The sequence below is a fragment of the Crocodylus porosus genome, unplaced genomic scaffold (assembly GCF_001723895.1).
Source record: "Crocodylus porosus isolate Cpor-Errol unplaced genomic scaffold, CroPor_comp1, whole genome shotgun sequence".
NCBI lineage: Eukaryota > Metazoa > Chordata > Crocodylia > Crocodylidae > Crocodylus > Crocodylus porosus.
This window is the reverse complement of record NW_017728947.1, coordinates 50,122,444-50,147,603: the sequence shown is the minus strand read 5'-3', so window position 1 is coordinate 50,147,603 and position 25,160 is coordinate 50,122,444. Positions and strand designations below refer to the sequence as shown.

Genomic DNA, 25,160 nt, shown 5'->3' with positions numbered 1-25,160 from the left:
GATCCTGCCTGACTAACCTGGTCTCTTTCTATGACCAGGTAACAAAGAGCTGAGATGGGAAGGAGGAAGTCGATGTCATCTTCTTGGACTTCCAGAAGGCCTTCGACACAGTGTCCCAATTCTGGTGGGCAAGCTGAGGGACTGCTGCATTGATGAATGCACAGTCACACGGGTGGCAAACTGGCTCCAGGGGCAAACCCAAAGGGTGGTGGTGGTGGTGGATGCGTTGATGTCGACCTGGGAGCGTGTGGGCAGCAGAGTCCCCCAGGGCTCGGTCCTTGGGCCGGTGCTGTTCAACATCTTCATTAGCGACCTGGATGAGGGTGTGGAGAGCATCCTGTTCAAGTTTGCTGATGACACCAAGCTGTGGGGTAAAGCAAATACACCAGCAGGCAGGGACCGCATCCAGGCAGACCTCGATAGGTTAGAGAAGTGGGTGGATCTGAACAGGATGCGGCTCAACAAGGACAAGTGCTGGGTGCTGCACCTGGGGAGAGGGAACCAGCATTATGGTTATAGGTTAGGGGCTCACCCTCTTGGCAGCACAGAGGCAGAGAGGGATCTTGGAGTTAGGATCGATTCCAGGAGGAATATGAGTCGCCAATGCGATGAAGCAATAGGCAGAGCCAACTGCACCCTGTCATACAACAGCAGGGGCATCACTAACAGGTCCAGAGAGGTCTTGCTCCCCCTCTATATGTCGCTGGTCAGGCTGCAGCTGGAGTACTGTGTCCAGTTCTGGGTGCTGCACTTCAAGAAGGATGTGGAGAACCTGGAGATGGTCCAGAGGAGGGCCACTCGTATGGTTGAGGGCCTCCGTGGCCAACCCTATGAGAAGAGGGTGAGGGACCTGAATCTCTTCAGTCTCCGCAAGAGGAGACTGGGGGTGGACCTTGTGTCTGCCTACAACTTTATCAGGGGCCACCAGCAGGGACTCGGGGAAAGTCTGTTCACCAGGGTCCCTCTTGGAGTCACCAGGAACAATGGCCACAAGCTGAGGGAGGATAGGTTTAGGTTAGATATCAGGAAGAACTACTTCACTGTAAGGGTGGCCAGAGCCTGGAATAGGTTTCCCAGAGAGGTGGTGCTCTCATCTTCCCTGGAAATCTTCAAGAGGAGACTGGATAGGCACCTGGCTGGGGTCTTATGACCCCTCCCACCCCCAGTGCTCCTTCCTGCCCATGGCAGGGGGTCAGACTCGATGATCTGTCTAGGTCCCTTCCTACTCATTGATTCTATGAGAGAGACAAAAAAGCAGAAAAGTAAAAATACTCCCAGCCAAGGTCACCCACCGCTATGACTCCCAAAGCTAGAGTGCAGTTATTCTCCCACACTCGCCCACTACAAGGCATGGTGGGTTAGGTGCTCACTCACTGCCACCCCTTGGCATTAGAGACACAAAACTTCACCAAGAGTTGTGAACCAGTTCCTAATCACTGACATTTTAAAATTATACAGTTATGCGAGTCAGCACCCTTAGTTGTTCAGAGCAGAAAGTGCACACCTTCAAGTAAAGGCACCTATGGTGATAGTGTCTTAGTTGATTTTACCAAAGATTTCTTGCAGCCATATACTTTTCATCTGAACTCATGACCAGTTGGCACATATATAATAATTAACCCTAAAGGCTTATGAAAGGAAGTAATATTATCTGAACACCTACTGAAAAAAATAGATAGTAAACAACGGTTCTGAGGAACAAGTCACGTACACAACTGAAAATTCTTTTTTAAACTATCCATACTCTGTTTCACAATTAAACGGTGAAAGGACATCAATACTATAAAGATTCAACCTCAGATTTTCAAGTCAAATACCAGAAGTCATGCTTGTGAATAAAACTGTCCAGATTTTCAGTGGTCCTGAGCCTGTTAGAAAACAGATCACCTTTTCTTAGTTCAGGTCTACACAATGAGCTGGTAATGTGATTTAAAAAAAAATGAAATGGTGATACCAGTACATCACTTAGCTGTTTTCATTCACATATGGAATTAAATACAAACCTTTGTTTTTATCTGTACCCACTGTACCTGTGCAGCTCTTTCTAAACCCAATGAAGGGCACTGTGAGAGCTTGTCAAATCTCTCTCTTAACCAGACAGCTGAGCCAATAAAAGTTATCACCAAAAAACATCCCCTTGCTTCTCATATATTTCCTAGACTATCATGACTACAACAGTTCAACTGTAATGGTAGTCTAAACAGATACTGACAGAGGTTGAAAAAAATAAGAGGTGAAGTGCTATATTCCTATGCTACTGAGCTAACAAATATTGTGAGATCAATAATTTAGTTCTCCTATAGACATGCCTGTACCAACATACAATTCCTGCAGCAGATCATCAAAAGCTATAAGCAGAGGGGGAAAAAAGAGCAAAGATGAATGGTGAAAACCTCTAAAGCAGAAGAAGGCCCATGATAGCTATAAATATTTCAGTGAAGCAAGCTCATACTTTTTGCCCCAAAACAACTAGTAAAGGAACCACAACAGTACACCAGAAAATGTTACGTTTTCTGTATGAAGTACAGTTGTAAATAATGTAAGGCTATAATCCAGCACACCCAAACTAGAAACTAAGTGAATAGCGTTTACTCACAAAAATATTTAAGATGGATGTAATCAGCTGATGTACAATCAACAGCTCACAAAAAACAGCCCTGTGTTCTTGCTAACTTTAGCTGCTGTTTGGTTCCCCACCCCCACAAAACTCTCTCAATACTTCCATGTTTCAGAACAAAATGGTTATGAGTACACTACTGCGGGACACCACAAAACACAGAGTTCCTACCAGTGGCTTAGAAACCCCTGATTTGGGGAGGGTGTAGGAAAAGGAAAAAAGATGCAGGCAAGGCTCTTATTTGTTCTGTTTATACCCACAATTGGCTTGTGACTAGGAACTGTGGCCATCCTTGTCAGCCATCTAATTTACTACATGTCTCCAATAACTAAGAATACTACTCTCATAATACATCATCTTAAAGAAGATCAATGGGTAAATTGGTTAAGACATTCCTAACTAAATTTTAAGATTCTAAGAAGGAACCACATAATTTTAAGAGAGTGCATTTCTCCATTTGCTAACCTATAATCTTGCCACTTCTCAAAAAGTTTCAGTGGCAGAACTTGAACTTTGGATATATTTATCTCCTAATTGTTCAAAGTTACAACATATATCTTAGGGATGGAAGGAGGATGACAAGATGTTTAAATATCTTCTCATATCCACAAGTTGATACAAAAGCTACTGTTCTTTAAATAAAAAAGTATTTATTGTAAAAACCTTTTCATTTATCATTTTTTCAGAATCTAATGTGAAAACACAAGTCATTTTGTCTAGATACCCTGTTAAACCCTGTCAAAACAGATCCTGTCACAGCAAGAGTATGAAGTCCTTTCAGCAGGTCAAGAAATGTTTACCACTAAACAAATAATGTGCTCTGTGATTTCAGCCAGACATATCTGACTACTATGGTTTGAGCATGCTATGCATTTCCTATCTGATGAGGTCATTAGTCGCACTGGACTTTGCCATTCTTATCAGTGTAGAGACAGACAGACAACACTTTTTGGATCCTTTTCTAGATTCTAAATCTTCACCCTTAAGAATATTCCTGACCAAAGCAAGCCCAATCTGTCTAGGACAGGCACGGGCAATTATTTCAGGTAGAGGACCGCTTACTGAGTTTTGGCAAGCTATTGAGAGCTGCATGACAGGCAGCCAGGGGCAGATAAAAATTAATTTTCTACATTATTTTAGGGGCCCCGCAGACCAGATAGAATGCCATGGTGGGCCACATCCAGCCCACGTTTTGCCCACCCCTGGTGTAAGACATATTAGTCAAGACCTCCTTTCCTTTTCCTACAAACCAGCTGCTGGAAAGAAGTCTACTGTAGTGGCAATTTGCAGGTGCAAGCTCAGCTACTACAAGCATCACTGTCCCCATTTACAGCTCTCTACTATTTTTCACTGTTCTTAGCTTCTCCCCTAATTTTCAGCTGCTTTAGGCATTGTGAAAATAGTCATTGTGAAAATAATCTCTTTGTGCCTGATCCTATTTCCACAAAACCCCAGGGGACTGCAACTACCTTAATCCCTAGGCGTCAGGGTTTTACACTGGGTATGATGCATCCCTTTGGTTGGAAGCCCTGTAATCGGACATGTGCTACACATGCAAATTAGAGCTCAATAGTAACCAGTTATAAAGTTAGTGCATATTTTCAAGGTCTAACTTTATAGCTGGTTGGAGCTTTTTATTGTGTGATAGCTACTTTGCATGGGTAGCATTCTCCAGGTAACTGTGCAATTAACCAGTTAATGGTGCAATACCTACAATGTGTAGAGGGGGCCTTAGAGAAGAATCTGCGTCTCAACCTTTGCACTAAGACAGCAGTTCCTCTCCAGCACTCTTTCACTGAGAGCTAAGATACCGTTGCTTATCTTTCACTTACTGCAGGATAATAATGTATATGCAAACAATTACTGCAAAGCAGTGATTCATGATAAATACTGCCCACTCCTATGTCCTAATAAATGGTTTGTATGTCCACAGCATTTTTATCTGCATTAAATGAACAACTGGTTTAAGAAACTTCAGGATATAAGAGGTAAATTAGAACTTTCATGCAATCCACACAACAGCTCTTGACCTATAATGATCCAGCACCATTTTGATCCCTTGTGTTTGCTCTTTTAACATTTATATAAGCTTTTCTTAAACAAGATATTTGCCACTGTTCCACTTCTCTGCCACTGACCTCCCACTGATCATCAAATAGATCACTACAGGATAATTTGCATTCTACTCAAAGTAGCAAAGAAACCAGTTTACTGTATTCTATTCTACAGCGTGAAAATGCTAAAATAAGCAAGTGTCCCTGTCAAATACTACCTCAACAGCAGCACTTTGTTCAATGGATAACCAAATATTTTAACAATTCTGTGGGAGCTAATACCAAGTCCTGGTTGTATCAAGCACATAAAGTGAGAAATTTACATAGACTTTAGTCAATCTTAGACTGTTTAATAGGACTATTAGACTGAGCTCATATTAGCTTGCAGTTATCTATTTAAAGTTAATATAAGACAGGAAGAAATGAAAGAAGTGGTAAGCAGTGAAAGAACCTCTTGTCAGAGAAGACTATAAAGTATGGGGGGGGAAAACCAATTAAGTTCAGTAGGTCCATTTGGGGACATCCTAAACTAATCTGGATAAAAAGCTCATGTCTGGTTCAGAAGCTGGTTCTTCAGTCAGGAACTATGATCCTTGCTGGATTGCCATCTGTAGCTGAACCAAGATCAGTGCTGGTTCAAAACTCAAGGCCATGGGCAGGTGTTATATTTCTAGCAGGAGAAATACCTTTCTATTGCCACAAGGTCTCTGGAACCTAGATAAGAAATTCTTTCACCTGGCAGGTTGGCCACCTGTTACAGATCTTTAAGACTTTAAGACTCAAAACCTTCATTTTTTTCTGTAGTAATGATTTTGTTATAGAACTGCTATTAACATTTATTTAAATATATTTCTTTGCGTGTGTGATGTTACTGGGCCAGGCTTTTTGAACCTTCCTTGGTCCCTAGAACACCTCAGGGTGGGTTGGAGGGAGGTAAGGGATGGAAGAAGTGTCCATATTTCCATATTGTAGCCAGCCAGATTAGGGAAGAGGGTGAAGGAAGAATTCTAAAAAGTTTATAAAAGAAATTTCAATGAGCCATGAAATTTCCCAAGGAAGGAAAGGAAAGTCTGTATCACACTTCAAATCCGCTTCTCACTTCTTTTCTGAAGTCTCAAAGGAGGATAGTTAATTGTTTTAAAGCTGTTTCTGAAAACACAGAAATGAAATGCGTGCCTAGGTTAGCACAAAAATGCTACATGAATTCACAGTTTCATAGTTAGTAGGGTTGGAAGGGACTTGAGCAGATCAACAAGTCTGGCCCCCTGCCATGGCAGGAAAGAGTACTGGGGTCAAACGACCCCAGCAAGGTGATTGTCAAGCCTCGTATTAAAGACAAGCAAATGCTGATTTTTATTAATAAGTTTATAAACTATGCAGATATATATGATGTACAAAAGTTTTTTTTAATACAGCTGAAGATACAGGAGTAAGTTAAGTTGAAAAAGAAAACATGACCAGGCAGTGCCCTCTCTCTACCCCCCTCCCTTCTTCCCTCGATCTCTTCTAAGTCCAATGGGGAAAAAAAGCCCCCCAAAACAGTAGATTCCAGAATTTAGCATGCAGTCACCATGTAAAACTGGTAAATTACTGCAGTTAGAAAGTTGTATTTATCCATTTGATAGGCTATTCTGGCTTATATCATTCAATGACTTATAAAATAATCTATAAATTGTATTACTGGCAAGTCACTCTAAAATATAACCCAAACCAGCTCTTCACTAGGCGCACATTCCCATAATATGTTTTTTAAACTCTGAATTTTGGGCATTGCGATTTCAAAAAGGATTATATTCATATCACGCAAACATCAGTATGAAATAGTCAATCATGCATAAGAGAAAAAATAAAATCTATCATTTAACAGATACTGAAGGATCCACGTAAACTGGTTTTCAATACATCTCTCTCTTAACAGTTGCTTTTTCCAAGGTTCAGTCCTTTCACTGAAAGTACGGGCTCAACAATTTACAGCTGAAACCTTTTTCCTTTTGTAAGAAAACTTTATTTAATTTGGCAAAGAAAAGAGAACGCACTTTGGTGACTATAGCAGGCAGAGGAGGGATTCCTGAGGTTTTGAAAGTGTGAATGTTTCACAGTAACATGAATGTTCCAAGGAACAAGCCCAAACCTGTGTGCCCATGTAACGTACAGAAAGCAGTGTGCATGGAAAAGAACAAAGCCATGCAAGCAGACCTCCACATACCCACTGGCATATTGATACCGTGTGGGCAATGGATTCAAAGACTGGTGACAGAGTTGAAATAACTGACCCGAATAATTAGTTTGAATCAATCTTCAGAAGAATAACACTGACTGACACTGTCTCTGTGCTATACACAGTCAACATTTTAGAAGATGAAGGAAATTTGAGATCTCTAGAAATCAAATCAAAAGAGCTGCTGTTTCATCAAAATCCACGCCCACATCCAAATATTAATTACACTCAAGACAATAACTGTCACCTTTCCACACCAAATGATACTTTACTGAGCAGAAACTTAACAGTCTCACATTTTAAAAGTTCTCCGCTAATTTTTTCAAAGGTACCAAAATGGATAGGAAGTTGAAGTCCTGTTTTCAAAAAACACTAAGACCCTGAGGAACAGAAATCCCAAATATAGAGATAAATGCCTGAGAACCCAGGCTCCTTTTGAAAATTTTACCATTTGACTTTTTACTTTGCTACACAAAATTTTAAGCTGAGACAAGTAGAAAGTTAAATATTCCATAGATGAAATCTTATATTAAGGTATGTGAGAGACAATAATATAATATATTTCTTTTAACTGCCACTGCACATTTTACACAATAGAGAAAAGATAAAGCAAACTGCATTTAGCTGCCCCGACAGCACAAGACTGTAAGTAACTGAAAGTGTAAGTTTATTTAAAAGTTTATCCTCAGCCTACAAAAATAATGGTGTCAATTTTCCACTGAGGTACCTTAGGAACACTGTGTTTCCCTAGCTTCCCAGGATAAAGGGCCATATAACTGGTCCCTATATCCTTAAAATATACAATGAGTAAGCCTTAACCCTCAATAAAACAAGCGAAATAATCAAGGCCTGGAAAAGCAATTAAACACAGATGCATATAAAGTACATTAATAAACCAAGAGTACCTTTGATGATTACTGAACAGTGGTAAAATACAAACAGAAAGTTTAGTTAATGGCTGTAAGAAATTGCATAGCTACCAATATTCTTCACCATTCTTTTGTCTGGTAAGAATGCCAGTGCAACTATACCATAACTTAGCATGCAGAAGATTAAGACTGGTCCATTCACAAAGAACATATAGATGTCCTACTTACATTCCTTTTATCTGACCAAAAAGAGAGATAACATTGTGCCTCCAGAACCTCTCCCTCTTATATTCCCAAATTATTAGAACAACACTTTTATTCTTCTGAAGAAGAATGGGAACATATGCTAGAAATGGTTTACAAGGATTTAGAGACATTTTGTGTTGGTTAGGTATGTCAGATTTGATCTACCCCTAAAACTATATTCCCCGTGCTTTCATATCATTTAACTCAGGAGTGGGTGTGACGGGGGCACTCTCCTGAGGCTGGGTCGTGTCAGCCTGCCCACCTGTCGCTACGAGGCAATCCACCCAGTCTCGCCTGCCATGACTGCTGTCCTACAAACAGATGGTAAATGCAGGGTGCAGTTTTAGGCCACAGCCAGGACCAAGAGCCTCCAGCTCCTACCTGCAAGATTGCCATGAAACAGTTCAGTCAGGCAATATTTCTGGCTGGCTCGCCACCTGTGAACTGCCCTGTTTATATAGGCAGCCAATGTTTTAAAATGGATGCTGCAATCAAGCACCTGCCAGCTGCTTGACTCACCCCTTAAAGTGGCAGGCACTACCAGGGCCCTCCCACAGCGGGCAACTATTTTGGCTGGAGGGCTGCTTACTGAGTTTTGGCAAGGTGTTGAGAACCACATGGGTAGGCCCACCCCTTGACAGGTGCCCTGTCCCCTGGTTCCCATCTTGTGACTGGAAGTCCTACCCCCTAACCCTTGCCCTTTGCCACCAGAAGTCCCTCCCCTTGCCCCCAGAAGTATTCCTTTCAGCAATGAGTTCTGCCATCCCAAACCAGAAAAATACCAAATTATATTATAAAAATCAAACATCTACAGCATTCATTAATTTGATTTCAAAAAATATTTTTGTCCTGATTTGTGTGTATAGTATACATAGAGGTGATTGCATAATAGCTTAAAATGAAGTCTCACTCTTGTATATTGTCGGGGGGCATGGGGCGTGTGTGGATAGGTATAGGGTTTGTGAAGGAAAGGGTAGCTGGGGTGTGTGAGGGGCTATGGCTGTCTGCATATATGGTAGTGCAGGGGGTGTGTGGGTGCTTGTGTATAGCGAGGTGTGTGTTTGGGACTCACCCTACAAACTCATTCTCCCCCTCCCTCATTGTATGGACATGCACGCACATACACACACACTTGCACACGCATACACACCCCTCCTGCTCCTGGCCCTGGAGTACAGACACAGGCCTCATGCTCCCACGGCCTGGTGATGAAGCCAAGAGGCACATGGTGCTGGAGTGGCAGGAGAGCAGGAAAGCAGGGAAATGGCAGCTACAGGTGGGGCAAGTGACAACAAGCAGGCACACAGGAATGCAGTGACAGTTGGGTGGGAGCGTGGGGCCCGCACAGGTGTTTCAGGACCAGAACCAACAGGGCCCAAGGAGGGGCAGCAGGAGCACAGGGCCAAGCTAGCCCAGCTCCCCCCTTTCCCTGCTGGTGCAGCCCAGCCCAACCGGGCTCCACTGAGCCTCTATCAGCCCAGGCCCCACACTCCTGCCATTCCGCTCTGGGCTGCCACTGGCCCTGGCTCTGGGCACAGTTCAGGCCGCGCTCACTGCCACTTCCCTGCATGCTGCTGCTTTCACCACTTTCCTGCCTGCCACGGTGCTCCAGCACCACGTGGTTCCCCGCCACCTGGCCAGACAGCAAGACTCTGGAGGAGCTGGCCCGGCCCCGAGGACTGAGGTGATCGTTGACAGTCCTCCCGACTCCTTTCCCCCCTCCACCCCGCTTCGTATTCTTATCAGAGTTTCCTTCTCTGACGGAGGGAGGCTGGAACAGCCCCAGAGTTGCTGGCCAGAAGCTCCTACTAGGCTTCTGTAAATTTTTTAGGTGCCCCACAGGCCAGATGGAATGGCTGGAGGGCTGGATTCAGCCCACAGGCTGTATTTTACCCACCCTTGATTCAACTAAAGAAAGCCATATTAAATCATGGATTTCTGACCAATTATTAAATAGGATAGTTCAATCAGCAAAGTAAATTATGATTTTCAAGATCTGTGCATAGTTATGGTTGCTGTAATCTGACAAGTTACCTTCTACATACAGACAAAACCTATAAAAATCATTGTCAGTGAAGCAGGATATAGTCACCTCATCACACTTTTTTTTTTTTTTTTTTTTAACTAACTGACCAAGATCTTGTAACTGGCAAAATGCAAGACTCAGAACTACCCTGTAATTTATTTGCATTTTGCAAATGGAAAATGGAAGTGAGGGGAAAGATTTGTTTCTGTGGTCTGTGATAAGAATGAGGAAGACTATGAATGGGTTAAAAAACTGAGAATGCCACAACCCTAATGCACAAATTAGAAAAATATGACTTGCAATAATTTAGCAATTGGGGAGGAACTTTACTACAGAAGCTTAAAATATAAGCTCTAGGCATCATTTAAATCCTACTTTGTAGGCTAATGTGCAAGACTTAAATAATGTATGGATCTCGTGTGGTGCCCCTAACTAGTACATGAATTTCATCTTGACAGAGTAAAGCTCCTTATCACATGGAGTCCAAGGTGCCAGCCACACCTCTGACAACTGACCAGGAAAAGATAACTTTAAAATACTTCATAGGTATAAACTATTTGAAAATCTGCCTCTGAAATTTCTAATGATCAGAAAAAATCCATGGGATATCATGCTTTCCAAGATAGTAGACTTGGACCACACAACAGGCCAAGCTAGTCAATAGAAAGGCTGAAGCAGCCAGTCTTCATTTATAGAAGTCAGGGGCATTTTTGATCTACAGAAGTATAGTATTTATTCTAATTAGTTCTCAGCCTTCTGCCAAAAAAAAAAAAAAAAATCTGAATCAACAGTGATTTACAGTCAGCAACAGATTTCTTCTAAACTTTCCATCTGACTAAGAGCTCCCCAGTAATAATCTCTGTTTATCTGGCATTTTTCCTTTCATTTCTATAGGACTTTTGGCCATTCATGTGTTAGCCCACCTCTGTATAATGATCTCTGATGGAAGACAGGGCAGGAGGGGTCCATAAACTTACTTAAAAGGGTCCCCTGTCAAAGAAATTCCTCTCTAGCTATATACAGTAATAGAGCTGGGACTGGCAATCCTTAGGCTTGCAAATGTGTGTAGGAAAGATGAAAGGAGGAGATGTAATTATAAAGCAAGGCCAGTATTCTGTTCTGGAAGATTTTTCTTTAAAAAGAAGGGAAAAAAAGAAGAAATAAAAGCAGTGAGTTTGCATTGGACTCCAAGGCAGCATGCAGATGAACGCAGCTGTGTGGCATGTGGTACTGCAGATCCATCTACAGTGCCACATACCACACATTCAGGTATTCTCCATGCTGCTACCTTGCTGCAAGGAGTAGGGGGTTTCACCCGGGGAGATCCCAGGCTCAAAAAACCTGTGTGGAAAAAAAGCAGGGTGGCACATGTGGCAGCAGCATGCGCTGCCCAAAACCAGAGTCTGGCTAACTGGAGCCACATGCTGGCTGCTAGCCAGGTTCCCAGCTACTGAAGCACCGTAGCTGCAGCTTCCCCAGCCCCCATGTAAGGCTTCTGGGGCCAGCACTATTGCTGGCCTCAGACTCCCCTACCCCATTCAGGGTAATCTGCTGTGTGCCAGAGTGCATGTGGCCCAGATGTTCCCCAGGGACAAGTAGCAGCAGCACAAGGCAGCAGATTGCAGATGTTTGTTTCCCTGGGAACAAGTAGCAGTGGCACACCTTGTGCTAACCCACCCAATCAGCTTCTATGGAACAGCAACCAACAGCTCAACTTCAGTTCATAAAGCTCTAGGTTACATTTTCAAAAGTAAGCAAGTGACTTACGGAACTGATGTCCCATTAACTTAAGGGAGTGGACCTGGTGGCATGGAAGGGTGCAGAGTAAGGAGGTTTGGCACATCAGGGGAATTTGATGGAACATGAGGCGGCTAATCTGCCACCTGGATAACTAACCTACACAGCTGGTTCCCATTCCCACAGGACACTGCTGCCCAAATCAGCTCTAACTCCTTAGCTCTAATATGCAACTTATACCCAGTACCAATGCCCTTCAGCCCCACTGTCTTCTCATCCACTCCTCTCTCCCCAGCTCACCACTCTTTTATTTATGACCATTTTTAAATGTACAAAGTATAAATGTATAAAAGTGCAAGAGAGCAGAGGACAGGCATTATAGATTCATATGTACTCACAAACCACAAAGACCAAGAAAGAAACACTTGACAAAAACACAAATCAAAATGAGGCCAAAGGAAAATGAGTATTTCAGTAATGGTCTTTATGACAGGACTCTCTTTTTAAAGCTTTCACAATATAAAGCTACTAGTTGCTAACTGGCGAGAATGAAGAGGATCCCACCCTGCTCTGGCAGTTTGGTTTAATAGCAGCCCTTTGCTAACTTTGACAATTACTCCTACATTCCCCTGTAAGAGACTAATGGTTGGCTAAAAATAAAATGGATATTAGCATTTGCAGTGAAATGTCTGAACAATACAGTATTTGACAGAAGGTAAAATTAAATCAACCTTGCACTGTGTTAATGTCCAAATTTTACTTCAAAAGATAGCTTCAAACTGGACAATCTAGGTTGACACTATGGTGAGAACAATGAGATAAAATATAATTTTTTAAAATTTCTTCAGTCCAGCATCTTATCTTATGGCAGCAAAGCTCATCACGTAATACAGAACTGAATGATCAAACATGAAAATGAGAATTTCTATAACAGCTACTAAAAGCTGAGAAAGATGCCGATTAAGGCAGAAGGCAAAAAATACTTACTATAGTTTCATGGCATCTTGGTGAAAACACATGCATTGACTTGAGTATCCATAAAAGAAACTGTCTGAGCTGGGGGAAAAAGCAGAAAACCACCATTAAGAACAATTATAAAGAAAACACGCAATAATGTTACCAAAGATGTCAATTGCCGTCTTACGTTTGGATACTGAAATCTGCGGGGAGGAGAGGGGTAAAGGCACAGTCTCTCTCCCAAGAGATAAAATCTTGAAAATATTAGGGCTTTGTTACATGTTACACTGAAAGCTGCACAAATATTGACTGGCTTAGCGCTACCTTGCAACCACACCTTCAACTTCAGGTGGGGAGTGGCCATAATTTAATAAAACAAGAGCTTGGTTATATGGATCAAGAGACAATCCTGCCCTGGAGTGGCATAACTTTGAGCTGCATAACAAGTGTTTTAAGCTACTTAAAAGTGTTACATGTGGACAATCTGGGGGTTACAGCTCCAGAAGCTGCCCAAAATTAATGTGCAAATAGGCCCTTAGACATTTTGACAGAAGATTAAAAAGTCTAACCTGCAGCAGAAAAAGCCAGTTATACACCACAAATCAGTATTATATACCATAAATCAGTTTTTTTAAAAAATGAATGTTTCAACTTGTACTTAAATATGCAAAATTTAAGTTGTTTCAGGTTAGACCCTAAGGTAAAAAAAGGGTAACGTATTAAGATGCAACTATTATCTTTGATTAAAAACTGAACAAAAAGCTGACCCTGGAATACACAAATGTATCCTAAATCAAATACCCTGTTAAAATGTGACCTTGAATTTGTCCAGCAGAGGCAGACACGCTTAACTCCATGCCTCCAATCCATACGATAGTAGCTCAAACATGTCAAATGGCAGAAACATTTGAAATTTAGTTGCTCTGAGACTGCCCATCCCATGAGTGATTTCTACTCTATATAGCAAGGTGGTTGAGGACTGAGCAAAGGTACCAAGCACAATGGGACTGGATTTTCTTAACAGAAGACCATAAATTTCTCTATCATGTTAGGCTTGGTATCTCATCCAGATATGTGGAAATCTGCACATTTTACAAAGAAAAACTACTACCTCAAACCAGCACAGAAAAATACAAGATCTGCTGTAAAGTAGCAGCAACACAATATTTATACCTAAACCTTACCACACAACCACTAGCAGAATGAGAGTGCAGGTAAATCTGTAAGACAGGTATGGATGGCTTAGGGACGTATTAGGGACTCTAAATGTAAGGAGGAAAGTCAAAGGGCTAAGGAGGGAGAAAATGGTGTAGGAATTCAATACAAACCTTATTTTGTTGATGGAAAGTAATGAGGGAGGGAAGAGGGAAGCAGCAGAGGAAGCATGTAGGTACATGAAAGAGTATGGGGAGAACCTGAGAGATTGTTGCTCTAAATGGGGCCAGTTATCAGGAACAGAATTTTATAGAAGAGGGGACAGGAATGGTCCATGGGAAACCTGACTGAATGGGCAGGGATAGCTTTCCATGAAAATAGGAAAAAAATAAATATTCAAAGTTTAGAATACATTGAGTGAAAGTCTTGGTTCAAATGAAGTCAACATACTGTCGCCATCAGCTTCAGGGAGTCCATGATTTTAATCAAATTTTGCATCTTACTAGTTGCCAATGATGTATTTTCATGTATTTCATTATATTACACTGACAATCCCAGGATCAGGAAAAATTTCCTTAGAAGGGCAAGGTTCAAGTGCAGAGTCACAAATGAATAGCAAAGGATTTTAAAAGAAGAAAAGCAGGCACTTTAGTTTTTTGAAATCCATACCAAAACGTAGTTCCCCAATCCCACCTGAATATTTTTTGCATCTTGAAACTAATTTACATAGAGGATGGTATTATTCACTTTCATAAAATAAGAGCATCATTTCAGATAATGAAAACAAGTACTCAATACTGTAAGCAAAAAAAGAAATATTCTAGATTTCTAGATGCTGCAGATTAAGTTCTTTCTTCTACATATCACTGTATAGCAGAGACTGAGGCCCTTTCTGCATATGCAGGTAAAGGCACGATTGGATCTAATGTGTGATCCACACAATTGCACCTCCTGCCACAGACTATGAGATCGTGTATTAAATCCAACCATACCTTAGTCCAAGTCCAATCTTGGGCTCCCCCTGCATCAGCAAGAAGCAGGCTCCCAAGACTGGGAGCCACCTTTGCTGAAGGGCCTACCAGTTGTGAAGGCCACACACAGCTAGGACTGAGAGTCCCATCAGGTGCAGGGCTCTCGGTCCTGGCTGCACATGTGGGCCCAGGGCTTTTACACACCCCTAAGCCTTGGGGATCACAGCAGCCATGATCCCCAGGGCTTGGAAGTTTCACGCTGGGCATAGTGCACCCCTATGCCTCAGGGTGAGCATTTGATTTAGGATTCAGACAACAGGGCTCCCAACTGCAGAGAAGACCCTACTGACATATGCAAATTAAAGTTAGATAGCAACTAGCTATAAAGTTAGTACACATTTTTGAGATCTAGCTATAGCTGGTTGGAGCATTTTATCATTCGGTAAGTATTTTGCATGTCTAGCTGGTCTCAAGATAATTGCACAGTTAACCAGTTAATTGTGCAATACCTGTACTGTGTAGAAAGGGCCTCAGATGAGAAAATAATACTGGGTCTCTCTCTCTTTCAACAGTAGTTGAAAAATGTGTTCTGAACTTTGGAAAAATAAATACATAAAGATTTCTAAAATTACAGTTTTGTTCAGCAATGTTCATTCTCCTTTCACTGCCTCGATACTTGCTTCAAATCTGTTTTTGTTTTAAATATTTATACTAGGAAGAATTACATGTAAACAAAAAAGAACAATACATATTTTAGAGACAAGTTAATTATAACTATGAATATCCTAAAGTTTGATCATTCAAGTGCAAACCTCAAATGAAAGATGAAAGTCTCTTATCAAGAGGATATATAATTGATTTCAATTTCAATCCCACAGAAACCTATTAACGTATTTATTTATACCTTAGTATTTACATTTACGTAAGCACAACCAAATAAACTGCATTAATGTCATGTTAATATCCCTTGGCAAAAAAAACATTATTGATCAGTTCAGAATGGATTAAAGAGAAATTATATTCCTGGAAATGGAGTTCTTTGAGATGCATTGTCCATATACCTACTCTCACTGTAGGTGTGCATCCATCTCAAGCACATAGTTGAGAGACTTTTGCTTTAACTATACCGATCAGGCATACTGCAAACCTGCCCCTCTGTATTCTGCACTGAGGGGATAAAGGATCATATGAAGTTCCTATTCAAGTTCCCTCTCAACCAATGTCCGATACAAGATGCAACTCCAGGGAAGAAAGGGGGGAGAGATGTAGATGGGCAAAGAATTCCAGCTACTGATATCTTTTATTTCCCCTTACAACAAATGCCTTGTGTGTACAACTGTAAAGTAGTACCTGCACACTAGGAGATGGGTTTTTAAGTTCCACAGACTAACAGCAAGTGAAGGACCACTGTAAATGCAACATTGGACTAGGAGGCTTCTTTGATGGGACACTGTAGTTATGAAAATGTGGTGCAAGGATGCTACAAGATTTGCCTGGGCTCTGATGGAATGACTCTGAGCATGGATGGTGTTCCTTGGCAGACTCAAAACAATTTGATATGAAGCTGGATGGGTTTTGTGCTGTAGATCTCTCAGCTAGGAGAAAGGACAAAACCCTTTTCACATCAAACGAGTATAAAGATATCTCAGTGGTGCCACACCTATACTGGATAGAGTTATCAGATGCCTTTATTATTTATAAGCTTAGACCTTGAATAGAAGGTACAAGCCACTGAAAGTACACACCAGACGCAATTAAAAAAAAAAGGGAAGAGGGCCTTAATTTCACTACCCTAAGGTACAGACAACAAATTTAAATGACCATCAAGATGATGTTGCATAAATATGTGAGAGGGTACAAGCCCCTGTGAAAGAAATAAAATACTGCTAAGGAAATATTGAGAGAAAACAACAACAGCTACTACTACTATAACTGTATCAGTAATAGAAAGCTTCAGGAAAAGTTGGTAACAAGTATGAGTTGATAAGAGTCTCTATCTCTAGCCAAAGCAATTCAGAGGAAGTGAGGAACAGAAATAATGCATTATCCTGCATGGTTTTTTTTTTACTTGAGGGATAAGAAGAGGCAGGACTATGGTGCATTCCATGTCTATTAAAGCAAAAATTCTCCAATCAAGTGCTTGAGGCACATACATGTATTCAGTGAGGATGTGCATATGGACAACTACTCAAAGGAAAAAACATCATTAAGGAAACAACAATGGAAAACATGTGCCAAGGGGATATCAAGTAACCAGGATACAAGTTATTTGGGACTAAAATGGTGTGGCAACCAACTTCTATAAGCAACGTACTGCGCCTGTGCTTAGAAAACGTCAATATTTATATCCTGGTATCTCAATGCTTCATTCTGAATGCTGCAGTAAAAGGCTTGCTTTTAAATTCTTCTTTCAGCCCTTTCCTCTATATAGAGGAGAAGCCAAAATGAGCAAGGACCTAACTAGCTTAGCTGAAAAACTACTGAGACCAGTGAAGCAAACAGTTGTGTTATATGAAGTGCCATAAAGAACTGAGGGACTGTAATGCTAACATTTCTGTCCACACAAAAGTCCTCTGCAGAACCTAGGAACACTGCTTGGGGAGGCACTGTTAGGATATACATTTTCATAGTTTCACTATAACACCTTTTTAGTAAATAAACAGAATCAATTCCAAGGTGCTACATAAGACCTAATCCCCAATAATCATCAAGATTTCCTCTTCAGGCGCTAAAAAAAATTATTAGCTTAGTGAAAATAAAGGTTTCCTATTGATACTTCAAGAGGATACGGAAAACCACTTTTAGATACAAAATTTGTATTAGCATTGTTTGTTTTGTACCTGCTCCTGGCTCATGAAAATATTCATATTGTATCTATTTTGAGCATTATTTTGTGGTTAAAGCTGTCTGAAAGGTGACAGCAAAGATCTTGTCTAAAGAGCAATTTTTTTTTCACAAAAAATTTTTGTTGCTGAAATTATAGAAACCCACATTTTCTTTTCATTAAAAAAAACCCCAAGTGGCATATATATGTGAAAATGGCTCTAATTAAAAAAATTAATATGGGAGATGATCATTATTCTAAGATTTTTTTTTTGTGTGTTCAGTGATATAGGAGAAGTAGCTACCGTATATACAGTAGCTACTTTTGTTGCTGACTGTCTTGCAAACATGGTTTTATAGACCTGTAATTCTAAAAAACCCATTAGTGGCTCATAGTAAAATAGCTTATATCATTTTGTACAAGATCAACTGACTAAAAGCTATCTATGGATAAAATTTAGACCAAAAATTAAAAGAAAACTTAACTATCAGACAAGTGAAGTTTTGGAATGGTTTTTCTAAGCAATGCAGTACAAGAAAAGACCCTTGCTTTAAGAATGAATTGGTTATGTTTCTGAACAGGGAGACCTGGCTCCACATTCAATTTGTGAAATGACACTTAGCTTTTTTAGTGTGGAAAGTATCTGGTAATCCCATGCCCCCCCAGCTGGAGCCCTCCTCCCAATTAATGCTACCGAGGGAAGGACAGGAGGTATGGGGGTTGCTGTTCTTTGAAATTCTGAACTATTGGCCAGAGGATACGGTTGGCGTTTTGAACGGAGTGCCCTGATACTCCTGCCAGCACTTGTAAGACAGTAGCACAGTTCCTGGCTAAACTGTTTTATTCTCCAGCTCACTGTTATGCCAGTCACCAAATTTGGGGTCTGGAGGCATTTTTACCTTAGGTTAGATTGGCAAATACCATGGAGGTTTTTGTCTTCCTGTGTAAAAGTGGGAGCAAACCTTTCTGGCAAGCGCACAAGTTAAGTCTCACGCCCCCCCTAAGTGCCACTCCAACCCCTTTCCCCTGACTGCTCTTTCTGCTCCCTATCCTATCTGCCCTGTACTCTGTCCCCTCCCTGATCTGCCATGTGCCATGCACACAGGCTGCCTATGCCACTTGTAGCATGCATGCCCCAGGATAGACACCAATGCCCTGTAACATGGGACAAACCTTTTCCTAGGATCTTCTAAGCATATACTAACCAACTATTTGCCTCTTATTGCAGCAGAAAATGAGTGGTCCTCCCTGTCATGCCACCTCCCCCGCCCCCCTCGTTACATATGTGGTATATTATAGCGTGTTTGGGGTATGTAGTTATGTGTAAGAATCTGAAGCGGCAATTTTGAGATTCCTTAGATTAACAATTTCATGGAAACCCAAATAACAGGACTCAATGGTGCAGGAGGCCCCTTAGTGTCCCTATGTTTCCATTTAAGATTTTACCTTATATGCTAAATGAACAGTGCCACAGTGTAATTTTTCTCTCTGGTATAAAACCCTGTCTTGAAATTTTAAAAGTAAAAATTCTGATGTTGAGGTAAAATTCCATCTTTACCTGCCCTCTGTTATGTTGCAGTATTTAATTTCATCTTTACCTGCCTCCTCATAATTTTATGTTGCAGTATTTAAATTTAATATTGATTTCATTATGAGACAATTCCTGAGCACTTCCAGTGATTCTGTTTTTATTCCAAATTAGCAGAGAATACAATAAAACAAACAGTTGAAAGTTTCAAAATAAATGTATCCAAATGAAGGCAGCTGGTCAAAACTGCAATTATCTTGAGCTTTACTGTTAAAACATTGTGCTCAGATTTACTGCTTTTACTGAAGAACACCAGAGCAGCTTCCCACACTTGGTTTTCAATTTTAAGCAAATTAATAGCCTTCTCTGAATCTCTCCTCTTGCTCAGGCTTCAGATTGTAGCGGCACTCGGTCAGAACCACAAAACCATGAAAAGTAATTTGACACGGATACCAGAGTAGGCCACAGAAGTTAATCTTGGACCATCCAGAAACAACCAACATGCCCCCACACACCACAAAACACAATCAATAAAGAACTTGGATAACAGCTGGACAAACATTATGCTGAACTGACAGATATTTGACCTGTTATCACTGGTAGGGGAATCAGTGCTCTGGCAGAGAGAGGGAGAGAGAAGTCAAAGCTAAGTAATGATATGCTTGTTCATAAACATAAATCTGCTTTCTACTAGGCAAAAGTCTTGTGGATTGTGAATTAACTTTCCCATTATGACCTTAAATTGTGATGAAACTTGTGTTTTATTGAGCAAAGCATTATTATGTATTTACATAAAATAAATGAAAACACTGTAAATAGCTAGGAAATGGACTAACAATCAAAGAAAATACATCCACTGGAGCCTCCATTAGCTCTCTTTGAATAGACATAAATCCATCCAACCACATTTAATTGTTAAGTGTTTATACCAGTCTGTCATTTATTTAAGACAGTATAATATACCCTATTCTTTAAAAACAAAGATATGTGGAAGAGGTTAGATTAGCTGAACAAGTACTCTTGATAAGTCCAGCACAAAAACAGTAATGTTATAATGTTTTCTGCTTTAAACCTAATACAGTCTTGAGATGGTTTTGGTCAAATGGCTGAATTCCAGAAGAAAGTGTCTGAAATTCATAAAGGGATGACATTAATTGTTACAGACATGGTGAAATTATGCTTGCTTAGCTCTGATAAATTGTTTCTTAACTAACAAGAAAATTAAAGCAGTTTCCATAAAGTCTTCTGACAGGGATTTTACATACTTATCGCAAAACCAGTAGTGCCTTGTTTATACGAATTCTTACATCATGGGTCAACTTGGCATTATTAGATTTTTAGAATGCATTTATGGATGTGGGTAGTTTTATCTACAGACCATTAATTTTAACTTTTGAAGCTCAGGATCCAATGATACAACCCAGTGTTCATCAAATTTATTACAATAAGTCATCACTTTGCTGCATGAATATTAGGTTTCTTCAACTTCAGCACTCTGAATAAATCAAAATGCAGTGTTTGCTGTCTTTTATAACCCTGTTCAAGCTTTTTTACTTGAAGTCTAAATAGATGTCTTTTCTAAAAGTTAGAAATAAAACCAGTGCAGCGGGGGTTTTCAGCCAGGGATAGTCATACTCCTGGGGGTACTTAGACCGGTCCCTAGGGGGTACACACGGGCGGGCAGGGACAGAGCACCACCCCCTCCTATGAGCAGAGCCAGGCTGGGGCGAGGGCAGCAGCACCCCTCCACAGCATGGGGAAGCTCGCAGGTGGCAACCGCTGCCACCACACCCCAGCCTGGTGAGCTTCCCAGCCTCGCATGCTCCTGGGAGGTGGGGGCGCAACATCCCTGCCTACCCGCCATCCCCACCTACCTGCTCCATGTCTGGCCGTGCACACTCCCCCCCCCCCAATCAGCTGCATACTACCCCCACCACCCCCAGCTCCACATCCAACCACCAGGGGTACTTAGACTAAAGAAGGTTGAAAACCCCTGCTATACAACATTATATTAATGACAAAGTCATACAAAAGAAAACAGGCTTATTTCCTGCCATCAAGTTCAACTGTTCCACAGTTAGAGCAATTCACTATAAAGAAAACTTTGTAAACATTAATGGATTCCCATTATATATCATTTAGGGGTTCTTAAATACAGAGCTCAGCATATAAACAACATCGTTAACCATCAGTAGCATGCTTGCTGCTGCACTAGATAATTATTTATGCACCTTCATCCCTAAAGGAACTAAAAGGCACTTGCAGATGCCATTGACCTGGATAGCGCAAAAAAATACTAAGTTAGAAATTCCTTTCTTCCAGTCTCTTTTGGATAAATATCATAGAACAATGATCCATACTACAATTCCGACTACTGAAAGAGCAGGGGAAGGTGTTCAAAGCATAAGGTTTGACAATGTTTTCAATTAAATTTACATACAGGTAAACACAGCATCTCAGTTTAATTTGATGAAATAAAGGAAGAAACTATAATTGAGTATTTTGCATTGTTTATCTCAGTGATTCTCAACCAGGGTGATAGGAAACCCTTTTAAGGATGATACGCAGCATTAGCACTGTAAGGTGTGCAAACACCTACACACTTTGCAAGATAAGCCCAGAGATTTCAAACAGAAATTCATAGCATCATAACATACTTGTTACAGTCTTTCAAAATTCTTTGCAATAGAGGAATGTCTCTATTATTTTTCCTCAGTCAAAAAAAACAGTGAAAACTAAGAGTTGGCATTTTCCTGAGGGGTGTTTAAGTCTAAAAAGATTGAGTACCACTGGTTTATCTGTTTAAAATTTTCCTAAAACAGACATTTTACCTTGTAACTCACTAGTTTCTAAACATAATTACCAGGGGAGATGACAAAATTAACATGCATTTAAAAAATTACCTTGTGTTGTTATGGTAACTACATATGTCCAGAGAGAAAGGACCAAAAAGGGGGGGGAGGAATGACACAGCAGCAAATTGTTCCCTAAATTCAGCTAGATGTCATGATTTTTAATCATTGTGAATTCAAGTAGAATGGGAAAAAGATGCATAAATATCAAACATCACAACACTTGTGATGGAAGTAAATATGCCCATGGAATGATGGAAATGCTGAGGCAAGAAGTGGGAGCAAAGGTTGCTTCCCCTCAATAACAGATCCTCAAACCAACGACTTTTACAACAATAGTAATCCCACAGATTACTGATCCCTTAGGCCTTATGTATATGCCCGAAAATATTTTCTTCTTGTATCAGATCCTAGTGGCTAATCTAACAGTAGATCATCTACCATATACAAATCACCATTCATGGACTGCACAATGTTACTGTATCATTGTACAGAAACAAAACAACCCTCTATTGTTGAAAGGCAAGGACCAAAAATACAATATATTAACATAAAATTCATTAAGACAGGGTTTGGCTGAATGCATATACCAGAGACCTAGCAAGGGTTTAAGAAAAAGGGAAAACTAACAAAGGGTACAGGACTGGGGATGGCAGAGGAGCCTCATTACAGAAACAGTTCCTTAAAAAGAAGTTTTGCGGGAAAGGAAGAAGTTTTACATAAAAGGACAGACCGCTCAGACACCAGCCCAAGATGACCATTCTGCCCACTAAAGTGAACCACATGTATCATTAGCTTTGGGTTCTCAAGACTACTCATAAATCATCCCCTGGAAAGCCATGTATATTTTTCAGACAAACCACTGAAAGGCTCTAAAGTTGATTTATTGTCAACAGAGGTGCTAACCTTTGCTAAGAGAATTGCAAATAAGGCAAAAATCAGAGAAACTTTAGACCCTGGATCTACTGAATATGGTCATTAGACTTTTCAAAAGGTCAAGGACTTTGTTATCATCATCATTTTAGTTTAAATGTAACACTTGATACTTATGGTCCAGTGCTTTTGACCATTTTCATCAATGATTTGGATGTGGGGGAGAAGAGTTCACGGATGACACCAAGTTAGGGGAAGCGTGATCATGCTGCCTAAATTCGGCTGCAGATACAGGTAGACCTAGAGAGGCTGGCAAGTTGGGAAGATCAAAACGAGGTGAGGTTTAACATCGAGAAATATGAAGTGCTCCACCTGGGAAAGAACAATCCCCTGCACACCTACAGGCTTGGTAATGTCAATCTAACCAGTGGAATGAATGACAGAGACCTGGGTATAACAACTGACCACAGTATGAACATGAGCCAACAGTGAGACATTGTAGCCAGCAGGACAAATAATACTTTGGTGTGCATCAATCGATGCATCTCCAGCAAAACCAAGATAGAGATTCTTCCGCTGTACTTCAGCATTGGTGAGACCACAGCAATACTGCATCCAGTTCTGAGTGCCACACTTCAACAAAGAAAAGCTCAAGAGAGTCCAGAGAAGGGCCACCCATATGATCAGAGACTTGCATGGCAAGCCATACAAGGCAAGGCTGAGGGGCCTGGGACTCTTCAGCCTGAAGAAGAGAAGGCTGAGCGGGGAGTTGGTAGCAGCTTACTGCTACATCAGAGGTGTACATCAAAGGCTCAGTGAGCAACTGTTCACCAGGGCACCCATGGGGAAAACCAGGAACAAACTCCTGGAAGACTGTTTCAAGTTCAACATTAGGAAGAACTTCTTCACAGCGAGGGTGTCCAGACCATGGAATAAGCTCCCTCCAGAAGTGATGCAATCACTTACCCTGGAAATCTTCAAGAGGAGACTGGAGGGTCACCTTTCTGAGGTCATTTGACCCCAGTTGTCTTTCCTGCCTGGTGCAGGGGGGATGGACCCAACGATCTTCCAAGGTCCCTTCCAGCCTACATTTTACAAATAAGAGTTCATTCAATGAACAATAAAATACTAAAACAAGAAATCGTTTATGTTACAAGGGCCAACGGTCCAGTGTAGCCTGAGCCAATAAATTCATATCAGTCCCACATATAACTAAAGTGAAGGCCACTGGCTCATTGTTTTTTGTTTGTTTGTCTTAAGGATGTAACTCAATCTATTAAAGTTCATTAACTGATATCTTTAAGACTCTGGACTCTCTCAAACCCCAAATATTGCCCATATTTCCAAAGGGCAGTTTAGCACTTAACTGAACAAAGAAATGCTTCTCTAAGTGTTAAGTTTTCATAGTGCCTTCTCCCTTTGGAGAAAGAGCCTATAGGCGACTGGTAGGAGGGACATGGGGGGGGCACGTGCCCCCTCCCCCCCGATAGGGCCATCCCCCGCTGCCAATGCCACCGCTGGCTTCTGCGGGTGCTCGCCAGCCCTGTCCCTGCCGATGCCGCCGGCTTCTGTGAGTGCCCCCAGCCAGTCTCAGGAAGCACCAGTCCTCCATGAAAGAGCCCACTATCATACATATACCTGTTGTTCAAGTTAGTCTTCACCCTTCAATGTTAACATTCACTACACATATCCTGCAATAATAATTGAGTTTTCACATCATGGATTAGATCTGAACACTGCACTTTAACCCCCTCCAAAAACTAGATGCAGAATACTTCAAACATCTACCTTGTTGACAACACATCACGACATTTAAAAAAAAAACCTGTTTACAGTAAAGATTTCCAAAAGTAGACCAATATAATCATGTAACTGGTCAATTCCCTACTCTTTAAAATACAGCTCTCTCAGCAGTTAGGAATTAAGCCACTTGGACCTCAAATTCCTGTAGCATACAGTTATGAAAAACCACACAATATACATCTCCACCCCACATAGAGTTGTATTCAGAAACGAAACAGTGCTCATCTCAACAAATCTTACTTTATCCTATTAGTAAATGATCAAGAAAGCAGCGTGACATTAATTCTATGAGGACTATGGAATGAGGAACAGAACAAGTGAAAAGACTGAAAAGCTTCTAGAGCAAGAGCACCTTGGAAAATAGGGGGGGGGGGGAATCAATTGAACCACTATGCTGACTATCCCATGAATTTTACAATGGAAACAGTGA

The 25,160-nt window shown here is 41.0% G+C and overlaps 1 protein-coding gene across 2 annotated transcripts in view; it reads right to left on the bottom strand.

Annotated features, from left to right (window-relative positions):
• Window positions 1-25,160, bottom strand: part of SIPA1L1 (signal induced proliferation associated 1 like 1) — a 431,247-nt gene that overhangs the window by 199,888 nt on the left and 206,199 nt on the right. The window contains exon 4 of one of the 2 annotated variants that reach the window (XM_019551381.1): window positions 12,755-12,823. The exons of the other annotated variant lie outside the window; for it this stretch is intronic. The gene's annotated coding sequence lies outside the window, so the exon portion shown is untranslated. The remainder of the gene's footprint in view (window positions 1-12,754; window positions 12,824-25,160) is intronic. 2 annotated transcript variants of the gene reach the window in all.